The sequence below is a fragment of the Rattus norvegicus genome, chromosome 16, assembly GCF_021556685.1.
Source record: "Rattus norvegicus strain SHRSP/BbbUtx chromosome 16, alternate assembly SHRSP_T2T, whole genome shotgun sequence".
Lineage (NCBI taxonomy): Eukaryota > Metazoa > Chordata > Mammalia > Rodentia > Muridae > Rattus > Rattus norvegicus.
The window spans coordinates 53,678,930-53,690,666 of record NC_141549.1 but is presented as its reverse complement, the minus strand read 5'-3'; the positions used below and the strand labels follow the sequence as shown (position 1 = coordinate 53,690,666).

The following is an 11,737-nucleotide window of genomic DNA, read 5'->3' as shown; positions in this document are numbered from 1 at the left end:
ACAGAACTTATGGAATGTCTCTGTATATTAAGGGGATTTATTGGAATGACTTTCAGTCTGTAGTCCAACTCACCCAGCAATGGGCGGCTGTGGATGGGAAGTCCAAGAATCCAGCAGTTGCTCAGTCCCACAAGGCTAGGTGTTTTCAGCTGGTTTTCTGTAGGCACTGGAATCCTGAAGAAGTAAATTCCAACAGATGTGCTGGATAATAAGTGCAAGCAGGAGAAGAAGAGAGAGACTTCCTTCTTCCACTGCCCTTATGTAGGCCTCCAGCAAAAGGCCCAGAATAAAGGTGTGTACCACTGCTCCTGGATTTGGAACCTGCTCTGTCCCAGTTTGGCCTTGAACTCAGAGATTTGCTTGCCCCAGTCTCCTGGGATTAAAGGAGAATACTACCTTGCCTGGGCCTAAGCTTTTTATGGTCACTATCCAGATCAAAAGAGTCTGTCATCCCAAGTCAAGATCTGGGTCAGAAGCCTGTGCCTTCCAGCCACAAGATCTGGATCACAGGTATGCCCTCCATTTCTAGATTGTAGTTATTTCAGATGTAGTCAAGTTGACAACCAGGAACAGCATCACAAAGTATATAAATTGAGGTCTGGGAGAGTGCTTGCCTAGCATGGATTTGATCCCCCTAGCCCAGCAAAATTAATAAATAGAAAAATGTAACACTTCTGCAGTTCCCGGCTACTCAGGAAGCTGAAGCAGAAGGATGGTTTGAAGCTAGGAGTTTGAACACAGCCTGAGTCTAGGGATGGACAGAGAGACCAGAAGCATCTACAGACACAATAGACAGTTGGTTTTTGACAAAGGTGCAAGGAGAATTCTGTGGTGGAAGAACAGTTGCTTTGCCCAATGATACCAGAGCAACTAGGCATTGATATGCTGAACAAATATAATATTTTGTTTATTTTTGAGGTTATCTTTTAATTACATTGTCTCTTCCTTTTCCTCCCTCTAAACCTTTCCATGTATCTCTCTCAACACCCCTGAATAATTTTAATCTATACTTTATACAATATATAACCTTTAATTTAAAGAGATTATAGATTTCTATGTAAAACTTATGGAAGAGCCAGCCAGATGCTCAACCAGATGTGTAAAACTACTTATTTCCACAGTCCCTAGGACTCACACAGTGGAGGGGAGAACAGAGCCCTGTAAGTTGTCCTCAGACCACCACACACATAGTGGCGTGCCCCCCAAAGCAACCAAGCAAGCAAATATCAAACTATAGAAAAACATTTATGATATCAATAAATAACAGGAGCAGTATGCAAATTGATAAACCAGACTTACCAAATCGAACCTGGGTTTTAAAATACGTTGTTAAGGGAACAAAACAACTTATCAAAGGTGTTTGAAAGCCGTACATCCCATAAAGGAATTACATTCATGGTTGTTTTAAAAAACTTTCACAATTCATCAACAGAAAAATGACACAGGTTTGTTTTGTTTTGTTTTTTTTTGTTTGTTTGTTTTTTTCGGAGCTGAGGACTGAACCCAGCGCCTACCACTGAGCTAAATCCCCAACCTGCCAAAAATCTGAACAGAATCATCGTCAAAGAAAGTTTGTGAATGGCAAGAAGGCTCAACTTCATTAGTCGGTGAGGAAATGCAAATTAAAAAAAAAAAAAAGGAGAAACCGCACTGGGGAACCACACTTAAGGCATGGTAAGAATAAAGAGCTTGACCGTGTGCCAAGCATTGATTGGGGTGTGGGGGATCTGGAACTCATACACTGCTGGTGGGAACAGAGAATCACACACGCACCCTGGAATACAGCTTTCCTGTTTCCTAAAAATTTAAATGTACACCTGCAGAATAATCTATTCATCCCATCTGAGCGAGTCCCCTGGACAAACGAAAACATATGTCTACAGGGAGACGTGGGCACGATGCTCATGGCAGCTTTATTTATAACAGCCCCAGGTTGGCAATAACCCAAGTGCTCATCGACACATGACTGGATCAACAAACTTGAGCACACGTAATGTTGCTCCATAAAGAAGAATGGGCTGTTTGTGCTGCTACCTCACCACCGGTGGCTCTCAAATCTCAGAATTACTACCTTGTGAAAGAAGACAAATGAAAGAAAAGCATACACGCTGAAGGACTTACCTTTGTGAAGTGTTTTAGAAAAGGAGTCAGAATACAGTGGCCTTCTGAATCCCATGGCCACATCTATGCAGGAGGCTAAGGCAACCCTTACTTGAACCTACAAACTCAAGGCCAACTTAGGCAACACAATCAGACCCTGTCTTATACAAACAAGCCAATATACGTGTGTGTATAGTTTTTAAAACTCTAGGGTAGGTAGAAGAGGAGAAAATTTCAAAGGGAGACTAGCAGCTTTCAAGTGTATAATTTAGAGTTATTACTTGGATTATTATGATGATGATTTTATAGGCATACTGAACGTGGCTGTACTTAGGACACTGCACACGAGACATATAGTTTATTGAATGGCAACCTCAAAACCTCAAAAGCCATTTCCAATAGTAAAAACATACCGATAATAATATGAGATATTCCTATTACCCAGCTTCTTGAGTTTCAGGATTCTGCTATTTTAAAAGAGGAGCAGGGAAATGGACTTTATTTAGAACGAGGAGCAGGCAGATAGAGATTGGGGATGTTTACTAAGATGTCCACACTATAGTTTAGTAAGATGTTGTTGAGAGGAGAGGATGTGCTGACACGGGTGTAAAAGGAATGGACCGAGACTTCTTGAAAGACGGGGAAGCCTGGGCTGGTGGACCATGTGCCAAGGAGGACAGGTCTCCTTGGAGAAGACTATGGCCCCTCCTTAAAAGTAGGGAAGATGAAGATATAAGCAGGATTCCTTATTACACTTACTCTTTGTTACCAATGATGACAGCATCAAGGATTGCACAAGGAGAATGTTAATAGGCCTTTGTTCATTCATAAAATGAGTCATGCTGATCCAGCAGGGCCTGAGGTTGTTGGATAAGGTTTTCAACAAGGCCATCAATGACTGTGCATGCTATAGGCACAGAAAAGATCCTGCCCCCAACTACAAGAGTCCTTTCGAACAATGTCACTTGGCCTCCTCTAGAGGGATCAATCAATAGAGATGATGGGAGTCCCCTATCTGTGCACTCAGTGTAAAATTAGGCTTCCGTTCAACATCTTCAGTGTTACAGGTGTTCTCGTAAATCTCAATGTCTGTCCTCCAGTCCCTATCCGCTTGCCAGTAGCACCATTACCCACACTGAAAACAACAGCAGCTGCCCTCTGTTAAGTGTTGCTAGGCACCGTTATCTCTAGTTCCACAACAGTCCCGTGAGGTAGATTGTAAGATTAGGCTTGTGATGCGCGGTGGAAAATTTGGTTTATAGAGTCAGGCTATTGCCCAATGTCACATCTCAGAACGATCAGAGTCACAAGGAGAATCCCAGTCCATGGGACTCCGAAGTCCTGCTCCAAACAAGAGTTAAGAGCAGCGTGTGTCTCCTGTTAGAGGTTTCCTGGCGAGAGAACATCTATGCATACTTCCTTCCAGTTCTACTTTATGGTAAAACACGCCCTGACAATAATAAAAGAACCCAGAAGAATGAAAATAATTCACAGCTCCAACATCCTGTTGCAACAACTGTTTCCATTTTTCTCCATTCCCTTTCAATCCTTCTCCACATGTACATATTTTACATGTTGTAGATGCAATTTTATACTCTGATTTTCTGCTGAACGTTATACCGTGTTCCCGGTTGCTATGTAGTCTCCAGAGGATGTGTAATATTGCTTTTTTGTGATGTGGCGTGATTTAGTCAGCCAATTACCCACAAAGAGCAGAACTTGTTCCCAGTGTTTTTAGTTTTATAAACGACACATTAGCCAATTGTTTGATTTCCCCACCATCTTTGATTATTACTATTTTTTTAAAGTTTAAATTCTTAGGAAGCCAGATTGCCAAGCAAGAATTGGGCTATGCTTATGTATTTGATGCTTTGAAAGAGGGAAGAATTAGGAAACTTTGTCTGTGTGACGGATAAGATGTACGTGGATCAGCATCGAGGAAGACCAACATGGGAGCCAAACGAGGCAATGACTTCTAACTGGGACGAGGTTGCTTTTGGGTGTGTTGATATATCCCGAATTCTGCAACAGCGAGGATCCCCCAACCTTGCACACGTGCTAAGAACAGTGACGTGTGTGCAATACACTGCATTAAAGCTCAACAATGCTATCATAAAAAATTGGAAAAATTTCAGCTCTTTCTCAGCATACTCATCGTTTTAACTATCGCTACAGGAAAATTCTAGACTGGTTTCTGTAGTTGGGAAGAGCATGTTGCAGTGCCTAACACCAGCAGAATAATCTGCTGCATGGCTGTTGGCGAGAGCTATAGGCCGGGTCCTCCAGAGACCGTCCTGAGGTACAGGGCACTGATTAAACATCAGGAGCGGGGGTGGGGGTGGGGGTGGGGGTGGGGGCGGGGCGGGGGTGGGGGTGGGGATGGGGGTAGGGGTGGGTTGGGTTGCAGAAGCAGGGTAGGGCAGAGGAAAGGGGCAGAGTCAGATGTGGGTCAAATTGGGTTTGAACCCTCAGAGCCCCCATACTGAACTGAAATGGCCACCTCTCTGTAACCTGGACTCATGAATGTCCTCACCCATTCATGCATTTGACCACTTGCACTCCAGCTGGTGGAGTTGTTGGGGGATGGTGTGGTAGGAGCTTTAGGAGGCGCACCCTCAGGGAAGAAAGTGTGTCACTAGAGAGCAAACCTCATGGTTGTGACTTGGCCCCGCTTCTGGTTGTGGTGTCTGCCACCACAACACGAACAGCTACTTCTACTCTTACAGGAGTTGCTCCTGCTGTCAAGACTCCCACTGGGATGGATTGTGTCTCCTGAAACTGCGAGCAAAAATGAGTGATTCCTCTCTTAAATTGCTTCTGTCAGCTTTGCTATTATGAAAAACCGTAACTGATAAACTGGCCCTAACCCCACTCAGAAACTCCATGTGGGACCTGGGAAGAATATATTCTTTTTTTTTTCTTTTTTTTTTTCTTTTTTTTTCCGGAGCTGGGGACCGAACTCAGGGCCTTGCGCTTCCTAGGCAAGCCCTCTACCACTGAGCTAAATCCCCAACCCCGGGAAGAATATATTCTTGTGTGTGCTTTTTGTTTGCTTTGCTTTTAAGATGGGGTCTAGGGGTTGGGGATTTAGCTCAGTGGTAGAGCGCTTGCCTAGCAAGTGCAAGGCCCTGGGTTCGGTCCCCAGCTCCGAAAAAAAAGAAAAAAAAGATGGGGTCTAGCCTGGGACTTATTATGCAGACCAGGCTAGCCTCCAACTCCCAGAGATCTTTCTTGCTTCTGCCTCCCAAATGCTAGAATTGAAGATCTGTGCCCCCACGCCCTGGCCTAAGCACTGGGTCCTTTGCCTGTGAGGTATGCAATAGACTTATGTGCCTGGGAAGGGCCTGTCTCTGCTAGAGATGTGCGTTGCAGGACTCTGCCTCTAGCACAGCAAGTGGTTTTGACCTAACGATAGTACTCACCTCTGCGGGTCGTCAGAGAATTAAATGTGATTGAAACACAGACGATACTCAGGACAATGCTTGCCATCCATGCAATGTTCTCGTTATTTTTATTGCTATTCAATTACGCTACATTGTCAGCTTTGCCAAGACTATGCTAAGAGTCAAAATGCAGCCCATACATTGAGAAGGTTCTGAAAACCAGAAGAATAGTTTTTGTTTTTTTGTTTGTTTGTTTGTTTGTTTGTTTGTAGAATCTTTAGGTTCACAGCAAAAGGAGCCTCCAACGTGTTCCCATATTTTCTATAGCTGCCTACATGTGTTGCTTTCTCTACTCTACATTTCAGCCCAGGGATGACGTTTCTCAGAGGTGACAAGATGGGAAGAACCTGCAAGGAACGGAGTCTGGAAAGCTTCCCTGCCTCCAGTCTCTCCACTCTCTGCCCACGTGTAACCAACACTTCTAATCTTTTAGTCACTGTCAGCCATAAAACCTCCCACATAGTGAACACAGGCTTATCGGGTCTTTCTGCTATGGTAGCTAATGGAGAGCAGAGTCTCATGTTTAGAAAATGAATTTTGGGCTAGAGAGATGGTTCAGAGCGCTCTTCCCGAGGGCCTGGGTTCAATTCCCAGCACCTCCATGGCAGCTCACAACTGTCTGTAACCCCAGTTCCAGGGAACCTGACGCCTTCACACAGACACGCATGCAGGCGAAGAAGCATCAGTGTAGATCACATTATAAGAAGAAAATGAGTTTTGATAACTAGACTAGGGGGAAAATGTTATAAGGGGAGAGGTCCCCAAATGCAGGGATTTGTAGGATGGTGTCCTGGATGCTGCTGGTGTGGAGGGCACACCCCTGTGGTGAGGGCAGACAGAGCCACTTTCAGAACTGTGTAGGACCCAGGAAGGCAAGCAAATGGTTCAAAATAAAAGGCCTAGCTTCAGCTTTCCCCAGGGATAACTCCGAATATAACTCCAAAGACAGAACGACAGCCTAGCAGCCAGGCCCTAACTGCTTTACTTGATAAGTTTTGGGGTCAATTCCAAGTCTATTCACATTGTATAGGACAAAAAAATGTTAAGGATTGAGCTAGCTGTGCCCTTTTACTTTTCAGTTGCCGTACGGTGAAATGGACTGGGAAGGGCTATGCATTTCGCAAACATGCAGATGTTCATGCACTCACAGCCACAACCAGACAGGACCCCCCCACCTTCATCCCCACCCCCTTCCACACAAAATCCCTTCTCTATCCGACTACTTTCTGTGACTCTGTCATCAGAGGCCAAGGCCAGTCTGTTAATAACCTCCAGGGAGCTTGTAAAGACATAATTCCCCTCCATCGCCATGTACGGGATTTAGAGAGATTAACTAAGAAATGTAACCTGAAAAGGTAACAAATTCACAGGGGCTCCTGTCCCTGGGGGAGAAATCTGTCTCCTCCACCCTGGCAACTGGGACTTTCTCAACAAATCATAATAAAATTAAGTAGGGGTGCAGACCGGTGTGATTTACAGTGAAAAGGACAGAAATTGCTTAGGGCAAGAAAATAATGAATTTGACAGGTGACTCAAGAGAGGTAAAAAGAAGACGCTATCATAGGCTTAGTACCTTGGCTCGGGTCACGCAGGCATTAGGAGGCAGAGCCAAGATTCTGAGCCAGATAGGTGCTTCCTCCGGGACACAGCAGGGCTGGAATGCACAGAAAGGAGCACACACTTGTGTGTATTTCACACCGCACACAACCGTTCGGATGCCACGCCCTCTTCACGAGAACAGACAATCGAAACAGTTAAAAACGTGTTAATTTAATAGCCTAGCTTCTTTCTCATTATACAACATCCCCTCTGAGATTTAGGGAAAGGAGCCTCCAAGGCCACACCTTTGGCAGAGAAGGTCTTCGTAGTGTGGTTGCTGAGGGAGGGAGATTGCCTGTCTGGTGATACGGTTACCGGCAAGTGTCCAAGCCTCGGCAGATGGCCCCACACCCACATGTATATGGGCAGCATTAATTCAATGCAGGGGTTACCAGTCACAGCAACAATGACAAGAACAAAAGGAGAGGTCCTGACATTGGGATGGAGACCGGTGTGTGCGGTGGGGCCCGGAGAATACTAGGGAAAGCTGGAGGAAGATGTCGATGAATGGATATAGTCCAAATGTATTGTATAAATGTAGGGAAAGTTTTCCATGACTAAACACAAATTATTAATAAAATTAAAATATAGGGGTTACATTCCGTTCTATTCTCTGCATCCTGAACACTTGTCTGCTCAGTTAGGCTAAAAACAGAACTTCTAAGAGATGCCAAATAGGGCATTTGTCTATTTTTCTAAGGAAATGCAAAACACTGTGGAAAAGTCATATTGTTAGTCTCTACAACTCCTGCAATCATATTGCTTTTCATTTCTAGAATGGGTTTCTCACTTTTACTCCATTTTTATTTTAGAACCAGCATTCCACAAACAAGGTTTATAAAACAAGGGACATTCAGAGACATCTAGTCTCTAGTACTCACTCTGACCGGATCCCTTCCCATCCTTCCCCAGTGGCAATTCCATGTTTTATGGGCTAAGAGATGGCTCAGTGGTTGAAAGCATTGGCTTTTCCAGAGACGTCAACTCAATTCCCAGCATCCACATGGTGGCTCCCAAACATCTACAATGGAATCTGAGTCCTTCTTCTGATGTGCTTGAAAATGGAGCACTCATGTACACAAAATAAATAAATGAACCTTAAAAAGAAATTCCTCGATCTCTCTGGCTTCTTCAGACTTTCTGCCTCCTCTTCCAAAATATCCACTGAGCTTTAGGAGGGGGATGTATTAAAAAAATATGTTTTGGGCTCGAGAGATGGCTCAGCAGTTAAAACCACCTGCTACTCTTCCAGAGAAGCCATGTTTCATTCCCACACTCACACTGGGTGGCTCACAATGACCTAAGACTCTTTTAAGGGACCCAGTGCTCTCTTCTGGCCTCCACAGGTATGACACACGGGTATGACACACAGTCACACACACACACACACACAAATAAAAACAAAAGCTTTTAGTGGGAAGACTCCTGTCTTAGACTTATTTCACTTCATACGTATGAATGTTTTTCTTATGTCTATGTATGTGCACTGTGTGCTTGTCTGATGCCCTCAGAGGCCAAAAGAGGGTGTCAGATACTCTGAAACTGGAGGAACAGGGAGATGTGAGCCACAGTGTGGATGCCAGGAACGGATCCTGCATCCTCTGTAAGAACAGTAGCACATGCTCTTAACCACTGAGCCATCTTTTCCCCAAGCCTCTGTGTGTGTGTGTGTGTGTGTGTGTGTGTGTGTGTGTGTGTGTGTGTGTGTGGTGTGTGTGGTGTTTGCTTTTATTTAAAGATAGTACAGGAGTTGTATTTCTTTCTTTTTTTTTTTTTTTTTGGTTCCTTTTTTCGGAGCTGGGGACCGAACCCAGGGCCTTGCTTGCGCTTCCTAGGCAAGCGCTCTACCACTGAGCTAAATCCCCAACCCCAGGAGTTGTATTTCTTAATTACATTACTTAATTCATACCGTTTCCTGGCAATCTCTCTGCGGCAAATTGTGGAGTTAGCCATCAATGTGAGCATGGTTTGGAGAAGAAAAGGATGACATTCAGAAACTCATGCAAAGCAAGTCGTCTGGCCACATGAAATCAAACTGGAAATCAATAACAGACTGTACCTGGGGAGAAGGAAGGAGATAAAAAGCCTGAAGGCATGATCCAACATATTAGAAAACATGAACAAGAGAGAGGAGAATAAGACCGAAATCTGGGTCTTTGTAAGGACTGATACAGGAGCTCTAGTCAATGATGCAATCTATTGCTTGTGGTACCTATAAAAAAAGAACCAATGAGACGGATAGATCTCTATCCAGACTGGTGAGGGACAGCAAAGACAGATGTGACCCTAGTTAGGAGTGAAAGAGACACCTCTATAGGTCCTACAGTATCCTAGGCTACTGAGGTCAGTTTCAACAATTCAGTATCAGCAAGCTTGATAACTAATGAATTGAGTATGTTCTCTTCTCCTCAGCTTCAAACACGCTCCAGTCCTACTGTAATCTTGAGCCCTGCTTTTGGTGTAAAGAAAATTGAGCAAGCATGTTTGCTTAAATTCAAACCATAACACTCTATAAGTGTCTTAATTACCATAACCGAAACATCCCTTCTATCTTTTGTAGTAGCTGCAAAGGCCTAGGGAATATCTATTGTTTGCAATTGGCTTCTTTCAAAGTGACTGGTCAGGATCATCCCAGTTGAGTGACTCCCTCCTGACTTCTTGTGTGTTTGGAGCTAAGAATAGGAATGAGGAAGTCTTGGGATGATCCTCCTATGACTGAATGATAAGCAATGGAGGAGGGTGTTGGGTTTTCTGAGATTAGAGTTAGAGTTAGTTGTGGGTTGGGAATCAAATGCAGGTCTTCTGGCAAAGCTCTCAATGTTCTTAGTCACTCAGCCGTTTCTCTAGTTCCTAAGTTAAAAAAAAAAAGAGGAGCATTTGCTTTTCAATTTATTCATGTGAATGTGCGTGTGTGAGTTTCCGTGCAGGTGCTCACAGAGTTCAGAAGAAGGTGCTGTGTGTCCTGGACTTGGAGTTACAGTCAGCTGGGAATGCAGGAAGGGGAAGGGATTCTCTGCAAGACCAGTAAGCACTCTTAACCACTGAGTCATCTCTCTGGCCCAAATTGAAAAATAAAATGTCTATAACTCATTGGATGGCTTGTATGTGCACGCCATAGGGTTATTTACTGGCGAATAAGCAATTTACCTGTAGCTAAAGTCATGAAGAAAATGACTCCCTTTCTCACACAGCCGTTAGCTAAGGACTGGTCCTCATGTGCCCCTTCTCCAGCCAGGTTGGAAGGTTAATATTGTAACATGGGATATCCACATACAAAGGAGATCATTGACGAATTTTATCTGACACTGCTCTGAATAACACTTTTGGGTGTTATGAAAGAAGGAAAGACATTTATTTATTTCTTTAAAAATATTTATTTATTGAATGTATATAAGTACACTGTAGCTGTCTTCAGACACACCAGAAGAGAGCATCAGATTCCACTATGGATGGTTGTGAGCCACCATGTGGTTTCTGGGATTTGAACTCAGGTCCTCAGGAAGAGCAGTCAGTGCTCCTAACCACTGAGCCATCTCTCCAGCCCAGGAAAGTAATTTATTTCCTGGTGAATTCCAGCTTCATTTTTCTATGTCCTGTAACCAAAATAACTATATTGTTTTGGGGTGAGGGGTTGGGCTCTTCCTGACTAACAACACATGGAGAGTTACCTTACACCTGACACTGAGATTTTTACTTGATAGTCTGAGAGAGAAGTGACACACATCCATGCAGTGTATTTCTGCTCAAATTATCTTTAAATTAAAAAAAAAGAGTTTGGAGGGTGGAAGGCTGGCCCCGCAGCTAAGAGCGGTTGCTGTTCTTCAGAAGACCCGCATCCACACGGCAGCTCCCCCCGCATCCACACGGCAGCTCTTCCCGCATCCACACGGCAGCTCGCCCGCATCCACACGGCAGCTCGCAACCTCCGAAGGCACCAAGCATGGGCATGGTGCACAGACATGGGAGAAGGGAAAGCAGCCATGTACATAAAAATGTAGTGAAAACTTCTTTTAAAGAAAAAAGTCATTTACAGAGCAGAGGGTTTCCACAGAGCACTCCTGCCGCTTTCACTGGGTTGACTTCCCCCACCCACTTCTTTCCCTCGCCACAAGCTACATCTCTGTTTAAACTCCCCCCTCTACTTTCAAATCACATGTAAACACATTTCTTGAAAGACAGAAGCTACTTAGGCTCATTCGAGAGGAAACTCGAAGCTCCAACAGCCTTCAATTAAACAATTCGAATGAAAGAAGTCTGGTCTGTAGTCAAAACCTTTTCCATGAAAAAGCCTCACATCTACATGAATTCCATGTGACTCTTACCATGCATTGAGAAAAGTGGTATGAACTGCTTCGAAACTCTCTAAAGAATGGCCCGACAGCCCGATAGTAAAACAAGACAAAGACATTATGGGGGGGGGGACCTTTACAGATCTCAGGAGGACAGATCTTACTAATATGAGAAAACACAGTCCATCAGCACGTCAAAGGAAGACCGTGCAATGAGTGTGTGGAATTTATCTGAGGAGGAGAAGATGCTCCGGCCCTCCATGGTCTTTAGTCACACCAATGGATGATTAAAAACAGCGCACAATT

At 44.2% G+C, this 11,737-nt stretch overlaps 1 protein-coding gene and 1 long non-coding RNA gene across 4 annotated transcripts in view; both read right to left on the bottom strand.

Moving 5' to 3' along the window:
- Erich1 (glutamate-rich 1) overlaps positions 1–11,737 on the bottom strand; it is a gene marked incomplete at its 5' end in the record, with an annotated part of 52,793,804 nt that overhangs the window by 29,973,697 nt on the left and 22,808,370 nt on the right.
- Positions 1–11,737, bottom strand: part of LOC120097385 (uncharacterized) — a 69,122-nt gene that overhangs the window by 45,404 nt on the left and 11,981 nt on the right. For all 4 annotated transcript variants that reach the window (XR_015640363.1, XR_015640365.1, XR_015640364.1 and 1 more), the window contains exon 2: positions 74–174. This is a non-coding gene — a long non-coding RNA (uncharacterized LOC120097385). The remainder of the gene's footprint in view (positions 1–73; positions 175–11,737) is intronic.